Genomic DNA, 11193 nt, shown 5'->3' with positions numbered 1-11193 from the left:
AAATGGCAGCCTACAGATTGAAGAAAGATCTTCACCAGCCCTACATCCCACAGAGGACTAATATCCAAAATATATAAATAACTCAAGAAATTAAACAACAACAAACAAAATAACCAAATTCAAAAATGCGGTACTGAGCTAAACAGAGAATTCTCAACAGAGGAATCTTTAATGTCTGAGAGACAGTGAAAGAAATCAGGGAAATGCAAATCAAAATGGCTGGTGAAGATGTGGAGGAAAGACATACTCCCTCCAGTGCTGATGGAAGTATAAACGTGTACAACTACTTTGAAAATAAATCTGGAGGTTTCTCAGATAATTGGGAATACATCTACCTCAAGACCCAGCTATACTACTGCTGTGTATATACCCAAAGGATGCTCCACCATAGCATAAGGACACTTGCTCAACTATGTTCATAGTAACTTTATTCATAATAGTCAGAAACTGGAAACAACCCAGATGTCCCTCAACTGAAGAATGGATAAACTGTGGTACACTGACACAATGAAATACTACTCAGCTATTAAAAACAAGGGAAATCATGCAATTTTCAGGCAAATGGATGGAACAAGAAAATATCATCCTGAGTGAGGTAACAAAGATCCAGAAAGACAAACATAGCATGTATGTATTCACTTATAATCAGATATTAGCCACATAGTACAGGATAATCATGTTACAATCCACAGACCCAAAGAAGCTAAGTAACAAGGAGGGCCCAAGGGAGGATGCTTGAATCTCACTCAGAAGTAGAAATAGGATAGATAGTGGAAGTGGATGAAGAGGGGGAACTGAGTATGAGATGATTTGAGGAGGGAAATAAGGGTGGGAATCAGATACTGATAGATCTGGGGAGGGAGATGAGTGGTCTGGGAGAGAGAACTGATGGTGGGGCATCTCTTGGACAAACTGGAGACCTTTGGCAGGGTAGGCTCCTAGGAGAATATGGGGTGAGTAGTTGAGGCTCCTAGCAGTGGGGGACATGGAGCCTGAAGTAGCCACCTTCTAGCCAGGCAGAAGGAAGACAGGGAGACAGGGAAACACCAACCCACCCACAAAACATTCAACCCCAAATTATTTTATAATTTTTATTTTATTTTTATTAATTATAGTTTATTCATTTTGTATCCCAGCTGTAGCCTCCTCCCCCAACCCCCTCCCAATCTCACCCTTCCTCCCTCTTCTTCTCCTATGCCCCTCCCCAGTCCAATGACAGGGGAGATCCTCTTCCCCTTCCATCTGACCCTAGTCTATCAGGTCTTATCAGGACTGACTTCTTTGTCTTCCTCTGTAGACTGGTAAGGCTGCTGCCCCCTCAGGTCTTGGAGGTGATCAAAGAGCCAGCCCATGAGTTCATGTCAGAAATGGTTCCTGTTCCTATTATTGGGGAACCCTCTTGGTCACTGAGCTGCCATGGGCTACTTCTGTGCAGGTCAACCCAAAATTTTACCCTGCCTATAAGATGTGCAGGAATAAAGACAGAACAGAGATTGAGAGAATGTTCAAACAATGCTTGGCCCAACCTGAGACCCATGTCATGAGAGAGAACTAACCCCTAATACTATTAATGATACTCTGCTATGATTGCAGATAGGAGCATAGCATAACTGTCCTCTGAGAGGCTCTACCCAGCAGCAGTTGGAAACAGATGCTGAGACTCACAGCCAAACATCACATGGAGTCAGGGAGTCTTATGGAAAAGTAGGGGTAAGGCTAGAAGGACCTGGAGGGCACAAGAACACCACAAGAAGAGCAACACAGTCAACTAACCTAGGCCCATTGGAGCATATGGAGACTGAAGCACTAACCAAAGAACGTTCATGGACTGTACCTAGGCCCCCTACAAGTATTTAACTGATTAATTGATGTGTAGCTTGGTCTTGAAGGTTCCCTAGTAAGTGGAGTGGAGGCTCTCTGACATGGACTATGTTGCCTGTTTTTTGATCACTTTACCCTAGCGGAGCTGCTTTGCCTGGCCCCAGTAGAAGGGGATGCACTCAGTCCTGGTGTGACTTGATGTTCTTGAGCAGGCTGGTATGAGGGAGGCTCCCCTTCCTTAAGGAGAAGGGAATGTGGAAAAGAGGGCAGAGGATAGGAAGGTGGAAAGGTAGGATCAGGAGGAGCGAAAAGAGGGGGCTGTAAGCAAGATGTAAACTGAATAATTTTTTTAAAAAAGAAAGACTTATCATCTTGTGCCAGACTATTAATGGCTTTATCACTTTTTAATAGATTTCATGTCTTGCTTTTCCAAAAATAATATTTGTACTTCTCTTGGAAAAAAATGTAACATCTATCCTTTTAGAAAGATATTCTTTTTAAAATATTTTTGAGGTAATAATGTAGTTATATAATTTCCTCTTCCCTTTCCTCACAACAAACCCTCCTATGCACCCCCCTTGTTATCCCCCAAATTCATGGTCTCTTTTCTATAATTGTTGTTACGTGTGTGTGTGTGTGTGTGTGTGTGTGTGTGTGTGTGCATGCGTGTGCTTGTATTCCTAAATATATCAATACAACCTGCTCAGTCCATATAATGTTGCTCATATGTTTTTCAAGAATGACTGTTTTCTATTGGACAATCAGCTGGTGTACTCTTCCCATTTTCAGCATTCCCTAGTTTCCTGTGCTCTTTGTTTAGAGATGAGGACTCATGAGCTTTCTTCTTCCTTGTTAACATGTCTATTGGCATCCTTCTTTCTCAGGTCATGTATTAGGCAGCCATTTTGATGCTAATTCATAGGTGTAACTTTTGATATTTCTAGGAGACATAATCTCACAACAAACTCCCTGATTCTTTTGTCTTATACTCTTTTCTCCCCCTTTTTTGCAATGATCCTTAGGTCTTAGGTGCAGAAGTTGTGTTATGTCAGGTCAGATCCTTTGGGTTCTGTTTCCAAAGTGCATGATGTTTTTAGCAATAAGGACTTACCTACCATATCTGAGGGGTGACCAAGGGCAATAGCAATAGCCTATAAAATTTTGGAAGTTTCTTGAACACCCTAACCAACAACTCAAAAGAGAGCTTCTTATACCAAATGTTGAATTTTTTTATGGATATTCTATGACTCTTGGAGGGTGAGGAAGCAAGGATGGAAGAGAAATGGGAGAAAGAAGGGAAACCAATGAGGGGGGCATCTCTGAGACAAGCTGGAGACCTGTGATGAAGTAGGATTCTGAGAGGATATGGAAGTGACTCTAGTTGAGTCCTAGCACTGGGGAACATGGAACCCACGGAACCATTTTAAGAGGCTTCAGAAAATCTATTAGCTATGACTCCACAGTGGTCAAGGTTGTTAAATTTCACTTTATTTCTGTTACTGCCTCTACTTTCATGGTATTTTAATGCAATTAACGCCACTTAACAATTTATTCATAGTCCTCAGTTTTCTTTATTCCCTCCTTTCACCAAGTAGAAATTCAAATTATAAAAATTAATAGAGCTATAAAAATATAGTATCAAATTTAATTTAATGGCAGTGTGAGTACCATTGATTTAGGACAGCTGCTCTCTAAATAGTGTATCCAGTGCCCAATATACAGAAAGAGGCCAAGGCAGGTGGTCTGCTACTGGCCCCAAAACCTATTGGCAGACTACTGCCATATAAGACTATTGGTCTCAGCTGCAGTTTCCCTGTAACACCCAAGCCTTTGCAGCTGCTTCTGTATTCAGGGGCTGCTGCATCGATTTCTTACTGGAATAGATTTCTCACAAACAAGGATAATCCTTTATTTGAGGTTTAGTCACTTGAATTCCTCTCCATATTCTTCACTGTCAGGCTTTGCAATTTTATTTATTCTTGCTAGAATGCACTTACTATTGTAGTTATGACACTTTTCACTCTAAGCCCCCTTTTTCAAGGCCTTAGAAGAGGGGGAAAAAGGTCTTTAGCTAGAAATTTCTCATCCAAGTTGACAGTTTGGAAATGATTTATTTTAGAAGAAACCAGAGGTGAGAAGACTAGAAAGAAGAATCATTTGTTCCAGCGTTTCTGAGAACTTAGCTATCAGTTAATTTCAGGTTTATTGATAAATGAAATGTGCTGGCTTTCAACATTGAGTTCAAATTGCAAAAATAAGCTTTAATCTTTATTTAAGAAGTTATACTAAAATATTTTGAAGTCTCATGGAACCAAAACACCATAAAATATCCTAGAGGCTAAAATAAATTTCTTTTCTCCCACATTATCACAGTAAAATAGATTACTATAATAACAATGAAAACATGCTATGATTGATACATTTACAAATACTTTTTTTGTCAATATGTATATCTAAATATAAATCAATATATATTTACTGTCTGAGCATCCTTTCAGATGTTTTTAATACTGGTTTCATTCACACTTGTAAAAATTAAATAAAAATTATCAATCTTAAGATCCTTTGCTTTATAGCCTACATTTCAATTCATTCCCTGCCAGATCTTTTTTCCCCCGCAATAACTGATGATACAAGCCAAGTTCCAGGCCCACGACCTATTAGCCCTTTTTAGTGTGTGAGTAATATCTGTGGGTTAGTCAGTTTTCTGTCTTTGCTCTTCCCCCAACCTGTTACCATCTGCAAAAGCACAAGGCTAGTTTCAGACCTGTGGCTATGAACCCTCTTCATTTGTGAAGCCCCTTAGCCTGGTCTAATGCCACTCTCATGGTTTGAGAGCCATATTTCCCTGGTCCAATTAAACAGCCCACCCACAATTTAAGTGGCCTACCTAAGGCCATGCATCTCTTGCACTTACCCAATTTAAGTAAGCCCACATTAGCACATACAACCAAAGAAAGAAGTCCAAACACCCATGTTAAATTGTAAAATCAAGTGAGCATATACCATGTGTGTCTTTCTGCTTCTGGGTTATCTAACTCAGGATGATCACCTCCAGTTCCCATCATTTACCTCCAAATTTCATGATTTCCTTGTTTTTAATTGCTGAGTACTATTCCATTGTGTAAATATACACCATGTAAATTTCTGTATCCATTAATCCACTGAGGGACATCTGGGTTCTTTCCAGGTTCTGGCTATTATGAATAGCACTGCTACAAACATGGTTGAGCAAATGTCCTTGTTGTGTACTTGAACATCTTTTGGATATATGCCTAGGAGTGGTATAGCTGGATCTTGAGGAAGCACCATTCCTAATTTTCTGAGAATGTGCCAGATTGATTTCCAAAGTGATTTTACAAGTTTACATTCCCACCAACAATGGAGGAGGGTTCCCCTTTCTCCACATCCTCTCCAGCATGTATTGTCACTTGAGTTTTTGATCTTACCCATTCTGATGGGTGGAAGGTGAAATCTCAGGGTCATTTTGATTTGCATTTCCTTGATGACTAAGGACGTTGAACATTTCCTTAAGTGTTTCTCTACCATTCAGTTTTCCTCTATTGAGAATTCTTTGTTTAGCTCTGTACCCCATTTTTAATTGGATTACTTGAGTTATTGGTGTTTAATTTTTTGAGTTTTTTATATATTTTGAATATTAGCTCTCTGTCAGATGTAGGGTTGGTAAAGATCCTATCCCAGTCTGTAGGCTGTTGTGTTGTTCTGATGACAATGTCCTTTGCTTTACAGAAGCTTTTCAGTTTCATGAGATTCCATTTATTGATTGTTGCTCTTAGAGCCTGTGCTATTGGTGTTCTGTTCAGGAAGTTGTCTTCTATGCCAATGAGTTCTAGGCTTTTCCCCACTTTTTCTTCTAACATGTTGTATACTAACTTAAAAGTGGATTTTACTCATATAATATAGGAAAAACATACTAAAATCTATACACCTAAAGAAGGTAAGCAAGAAGGAAGACCCTAGAGAAATTGCTCAGTCCTCACTCAGAAAGCAAATGGGATAGACATTGGAAGCAGGAGAAAACAGGGAACAAGAGAGGAGCCTAATACAGAGGGCCTCTGAAAGACTACTCAGCAGGGTATTGAAGCAGATGCTGAGACTAACAGTCAAACTTTGGGCAGTGTGCAGGGAATCTTATGAAAGAAGGAAGAGACAGAAAGACCTGGAGGGGACAGGAACTCTACAAGGAGACCAACAGAACCAAAAAATTCTGGGCACAGGGGTCTTTTGTGAGACTGATACTCCAACCAAAGATCATGCATGGAAATAACCTGGACCTTTTGCTCAGATGTAGCCTTTGGCAGCACAGTCTCCAAGTGGGTTCCCTAGTAAGGGGAACAGGGACTGTCTCTGACATGTACTCAGTGGTTGCCTGTTTGATCACCTCCCCCTGGGCAGAGTGCAGCCTTACCAGAACACAGAAGAAGGCAATGCAGCCAGTCCTGATGAGACCTGACAGGATAGGGTCAGATGGAAGGGAAGGAGGACCTCCCCTATCATCCATGGACTGAGAAAGAAGCATGGGAGAAGAGGGAGGGAGCATGGGATTGGGAGGAGATAAGAGAGGGGGCTACAATTGGGATACAAAGTGAATAAATTGTAATAATTTAAAAAATAAATTTAAAAAAGAAAAAAATTGTAAAAACAAAACAGCACGTCTCCCATCAAACTACTAGTCCTGTAGAAGTGTTCTTTAAACCCCAAAATACAGAATTTAAAAGAACAATCCTAAGCTTTATCAAATAATTCAAGGAATTTAAAGAAGACACAAAAAAGCACGTATTTAACACCATAAGAATAATGATCAGTACTTGAATGATGTCCAAGAAAATACAAATATACAAAACAATAAACATAAATCAGGATTTGTAAAATGACTTGTAAAGAGATAGAAAGGTTGAGAGGACTCAAGCTGAAAGGAAGATGGAATTGAAAAATCCAATCACCCAACTAGAAAACAAAAGACTTACAAGTGGAATGAATCAAACAGAAGACAGACTGTCAGAAATCAAAGACATTAGAGAATCTAGAAAAAATAAGAAAAAGGAAAAGATCAAGGCTCTTTCCTACTTCTTCTTCTAACAGATTTTAGTGTGTCTGGTTTTATGGTGAGATCTTTGATCTGTTTGAACTTTACTTTTGTTCAGGGTGATGAATATGGACCTATTTGTATTTTCTACATGTAGACACCCATTTACTTGTTAAAAATGCTATCTTTTTACCATTGAATGGTTGTGGCTTCTTTGTCAAAAATCAGCTGTCCAGTGGTGGGTGGGTTTATTTCTTGAACTCACTGGCACAGGATAAAACTTTTCGAACAGAATACCATCAGCTCAGGCTCAAAGACTAACAATGAATAAATGGGACCATGAAACAAAAAGCTTCTGAAAAGCAAAGGACACTGTCAACAGAACAAAAGAACAGCCTACAGACTGGGAAAATATCTTCACTAACCCTGCATCTGACAGAGAAATAATAGCCAGAATATACAAAGAACTCAAGAAATTTAACACCAACAAACCAAATAATCCAATTTAAAAAATGGAGTACAGAGCTAAATAGAGAATTCTCAACAGAGAATTATTGAATGGCAGAGAAATTTTTTAAAAATTGCTCAACATCCTTAGTCATCAGAGAAATGCAAATTAAAATTATCTGAGATTCTGTCTTACACTCATCAGAATGGCTAATTGCTAAGATCAAAAATTCAAGTGACAACACATGCTGGAGAGGATGTAAAGAAAGGGGAACCCTCCTCCACTGCTGGTGGTAATGTAAACTTGTACAATCTCTTTGGAAATCAATCTGGAGCTTTCTCAAAAATTGGGAATAAGACTACCTCAAGACTGTAGTATACCACTCCTGGCCTATATCTAGAAGATGTTCAACCACACAACAAGGACATTTGCTCAACTATGTTCATAGCAACTTTATTTGTAATAGCCAGAATCTGGAAACAACCTAGATGTCTCTCAGCTGAAAAATGGATACAGAAACTGTGGTACATTTACACAACGGAATACTACTCAGCTATTAAAAACAAAGAAACCATGAAATTTTCAGGCAAATGGATGGAATTATAAAAGATCATCCTGAAGAAGAAAGGCACACATGGTATAAACTCACTTATAAGTGGATATTAGCCATATAATGTAGGATAAACATACTAAAATCTACAGACATAAAGAAGCTAAACAACAAGGAAGACTCTAGGGAAGATGTTTAATTCTCATTCAGAAGAATAAACAAGGTAGACACCAGACATGGTAGAAGAGAGGGAACAGGAGAACAGCCTACCACAGATGTACTCTGAAAGACTCCACCCAGCAGGGTGTCAAAGAAAATGTTGAGACTCACACCCAAACTTTGGGCAGAGCACTTGGAATCTTATGAAAAAAGTGGAGATAGAAAGACCTGGAGGGGGCAGGAGCTCTACAAGGAAACCAACAAATCCAAAAAATCTGGGCCCAGGGGGCCTGCAGAGACTGATGCATCAAGCAAGGACCATGCATGGAGAGGACCTAAACCCCCTTGGAAGATGTAGCCCATGGGCAGCTCAGTCTCCATCTGGGTTCCCTAGTAAGATGAGCAGGAGCTATCTCTGTCATGAACTCAGTTGCCTGCTCTTTTATTACTTCCCCCAGGCCAGGCAACCATGCCAGCCTACAGAGTAAGAGGATCTAGACAGTCCTGATGAGACTTGATAGGCTATAGTCAGATAGTAGGGGAAGAGGAATTCCCCTATCAGTGGACTATGGGAGGGGAAGAAGGGGAGGAAGAGGGATAGAGGGTGGGACCTGGAGGCTACAACTAGATACAAAGTGAATAAATTGTAGAATAATAATAATAATAATAATAATAATAATAATAATAATAATAATAGAAAAGAAAAAAAACTTAAACCATAGAAAAGGAACATACAGAAAATGTAAGACATCATCAGAAGACCAAATCTTTGAATTATGAGCATAAAAGAGAAGACTTCCATATCAATGGCATAGTACAAATTCTTAGCAAAATTATAGAGAAAAAAATTGCTAAATTATGGAAAGACATAGCCATACAGATATTGGAAGCATTTGGAACTCCAAATAGATAAGACCACAGAGACAAACACCCTATAACTTTTCATGGTCAAAATACTAAATATACAAAACAAGGTCCTCAAAATCAACTGAATGAAACTCACATGAACTCATAGAGAGTGGAGCAGCAAGCACGGGAGCTGGGAAGATCTGTATAGGCCCAGCCCCTGTGTTTGCTGACCTTCTATGTATATATTACAGCTTCCAGTTTAGTGTTTTCATGGGACTCCTGAGTATGTGAACCAGTGAGTCTCTGATTCTGACACCTGATATTGGGTCTCCTTCTGTTGGTTTGTCTTGTCAAACTTCAATGTGATGGGGTTTTGTTGTTGTTTTATCTTATCATTCTTTATTTTGTTTCTAAAAGGATTTTTTAAAGGCTCCTAAGAGGTGAGGGACACAGTATATTTTGTCAGGAAATTCCCAAATGAGTGCAGCACATTCAAGCTGGCTTAAGATGTTACTCAAACATGGCCCTGGTCCAGCCTCTCATGAACTGGATTTGGAACTTTTTTCATTATATATTTATGGTAGCATAGCAAAGTAAGAAGAAAAAAATTATCATCATCCCTTCTCATTCAGGATATGGCAAAATCGCCTACCTTAGGGCAGCAAGATGGCTCAATAGAAAAAGGCATCTACAACCAAATCTGATGACTTGAGTTTGATCTCCAGAATCCACATGATGGAAAAAGAGTTATCCTGTAACTTATACATACCCACAATGGCACACATGTGCACATGTAAATACTGTAAAATATATATATATATTGGAGTGTTCGGCCACCTGTCGCGGATAATCTGCAGCCATCCGTGCCTAGGCGCCAAGATGAAGTTCAATCCCTTCATGACCTCTGACAGAAGCAAGAACCGCAAGAGGCACTTCAGTGCAACTTCTCACATCCGGAGGAAGATCATGTCTTCCCTCTTTCCAAAAAGCTGAGACAGAAGTGTAATGTTCGCTCCATGCCCATTCAAAAGGATGATGAAGTTCAGGTTGTCCGGGGACACTACAAAAACCAGCAGATTGGCAAAGTGGTTCAGATGGACAGGAAAAAGTACGTCATCTACATTGAGCGAGTACAGTGGGAAAAGGCCAACAGCACAACAGTCCACGTGGGTATCCGCTCCAGCAAGGTGGTTATCACCAGGCTAAAGCTGGACAAAGACCGCAAGAAGATCCTGGAGGGGAAAGCCACATCTTGACAAGTAAGAAAGGAGAAGGGCAAATATTATCAGGAAGAAACCGTTGAGAAGATGCAGGAGTAGAGGCCTCTCACATAACAGTCATTAAAGACTGTTTCAAAAAAAAAAAAAAAAAAGCACTTTCCTGGGTACAAGAGAAAAATGTAAGTGACTATGGCCTAACTCACAACATTAAAATCTTTTATACCCATTTGGAAAGAAACGTATTGAAAACACAAAAGCATGTGTTGTCACTTGTGTTATTCATCTTAGCCATTCTGATGGGTGTAAGGTGAAATCTCAGGGTTGTTTTGATTGCATTTCCCTGATAACTAAGGAAGTTGAACATTTCTTTAAGTGTTTCTCTGCCATTTGATAGTCCTCTATTGAAAATTCCGTTTAGCTCTGTACCCCATTTTTTAATTGGATTACTTGAGTTGTTGCTGTTTAACTTCTTGGGTTCTTTATGTATCCCGGATATTAGCCCTCCATCAGATATAGAGTTGGTGAAGATTCTTTCCCAATCTGTAGGCAGTCATTTTGTTTTGATGACAATGTCTTTTGCTTTACAGAAGCATTTCAGTTTCATGAGGTCCCATTTATTGATTGTTGCTCTTAGAGCCTGTGTTGTTGGTGTTCTGTTCAGGAAGTTGTCTTCTGTGAAAATGAGTTCAAGGCTCTACCCCACTTTTTCTTCTAGCCAATTTAATGTGTATGGTTTTATGTTGAGGTCTTTGATCTACTTTTTTGTGTACAGGTCTATTTGCATGTTTCTACATGTAGACATCCAGTTAGACTAGCACCATTTGCTGAAGATGTTGTCTTTTTTCCATTGTATGGTTTTGGAATCTTTGTCAAAAATCAGGTGTCCATAAGTGTGTGGGTTTATTTCTGGGTCTTGGGGAACCCTCCTCCACTGCTGGTGGGAATGTAAACTTGTACAACCACTTTGGAAATCAATCTGGCACTATCTCAGACAACTAGGAATAGTGCTACCTCAAGATCCAGCTATACCACTGCTAGGCATATATCCAAAAGACACTCAAGTATACATCAAGGACATCTGCTCAACCATGTTTGTAGC

The 11193-nt window shown here is 39.5% G+C and overlaps 1 pseudogene; it reads left to right on the top strand.

Moving 5' to 3' along the window:
• The first annotated feature begins 9753 nt into the window (after positions 1 to 9753).
• Positions 9754 to 10193, top strand: LOC129690424 (60S ribosomal protein L26-like; annotated as a pseudogene).
• Positions 10194 to 11193: the final 1000 nt, after the last annotated feature.

The sequence above is a fragment of the Psammomys obesus genome, unplaced genomic scaffold (genome assembly GCF_907164565.1).
Source record: "Psammomys obesus unplaced genomic scaffold, mPsaObe1.curated_primary_1811, whole genome shotgun sequence".
Taxonomy (NCBI): domain Eukaryota; kingdom Metazoa; phylum Chordata; class Mammalia; order Rodentia; family Muridae; genus Psammomys; species Psammomys obesus.
The sequence above is the reverse complement of the archived record's forward strand: the minus strand, read 5'-3'. Positions and strand labels throughout refer to the sequence as shown.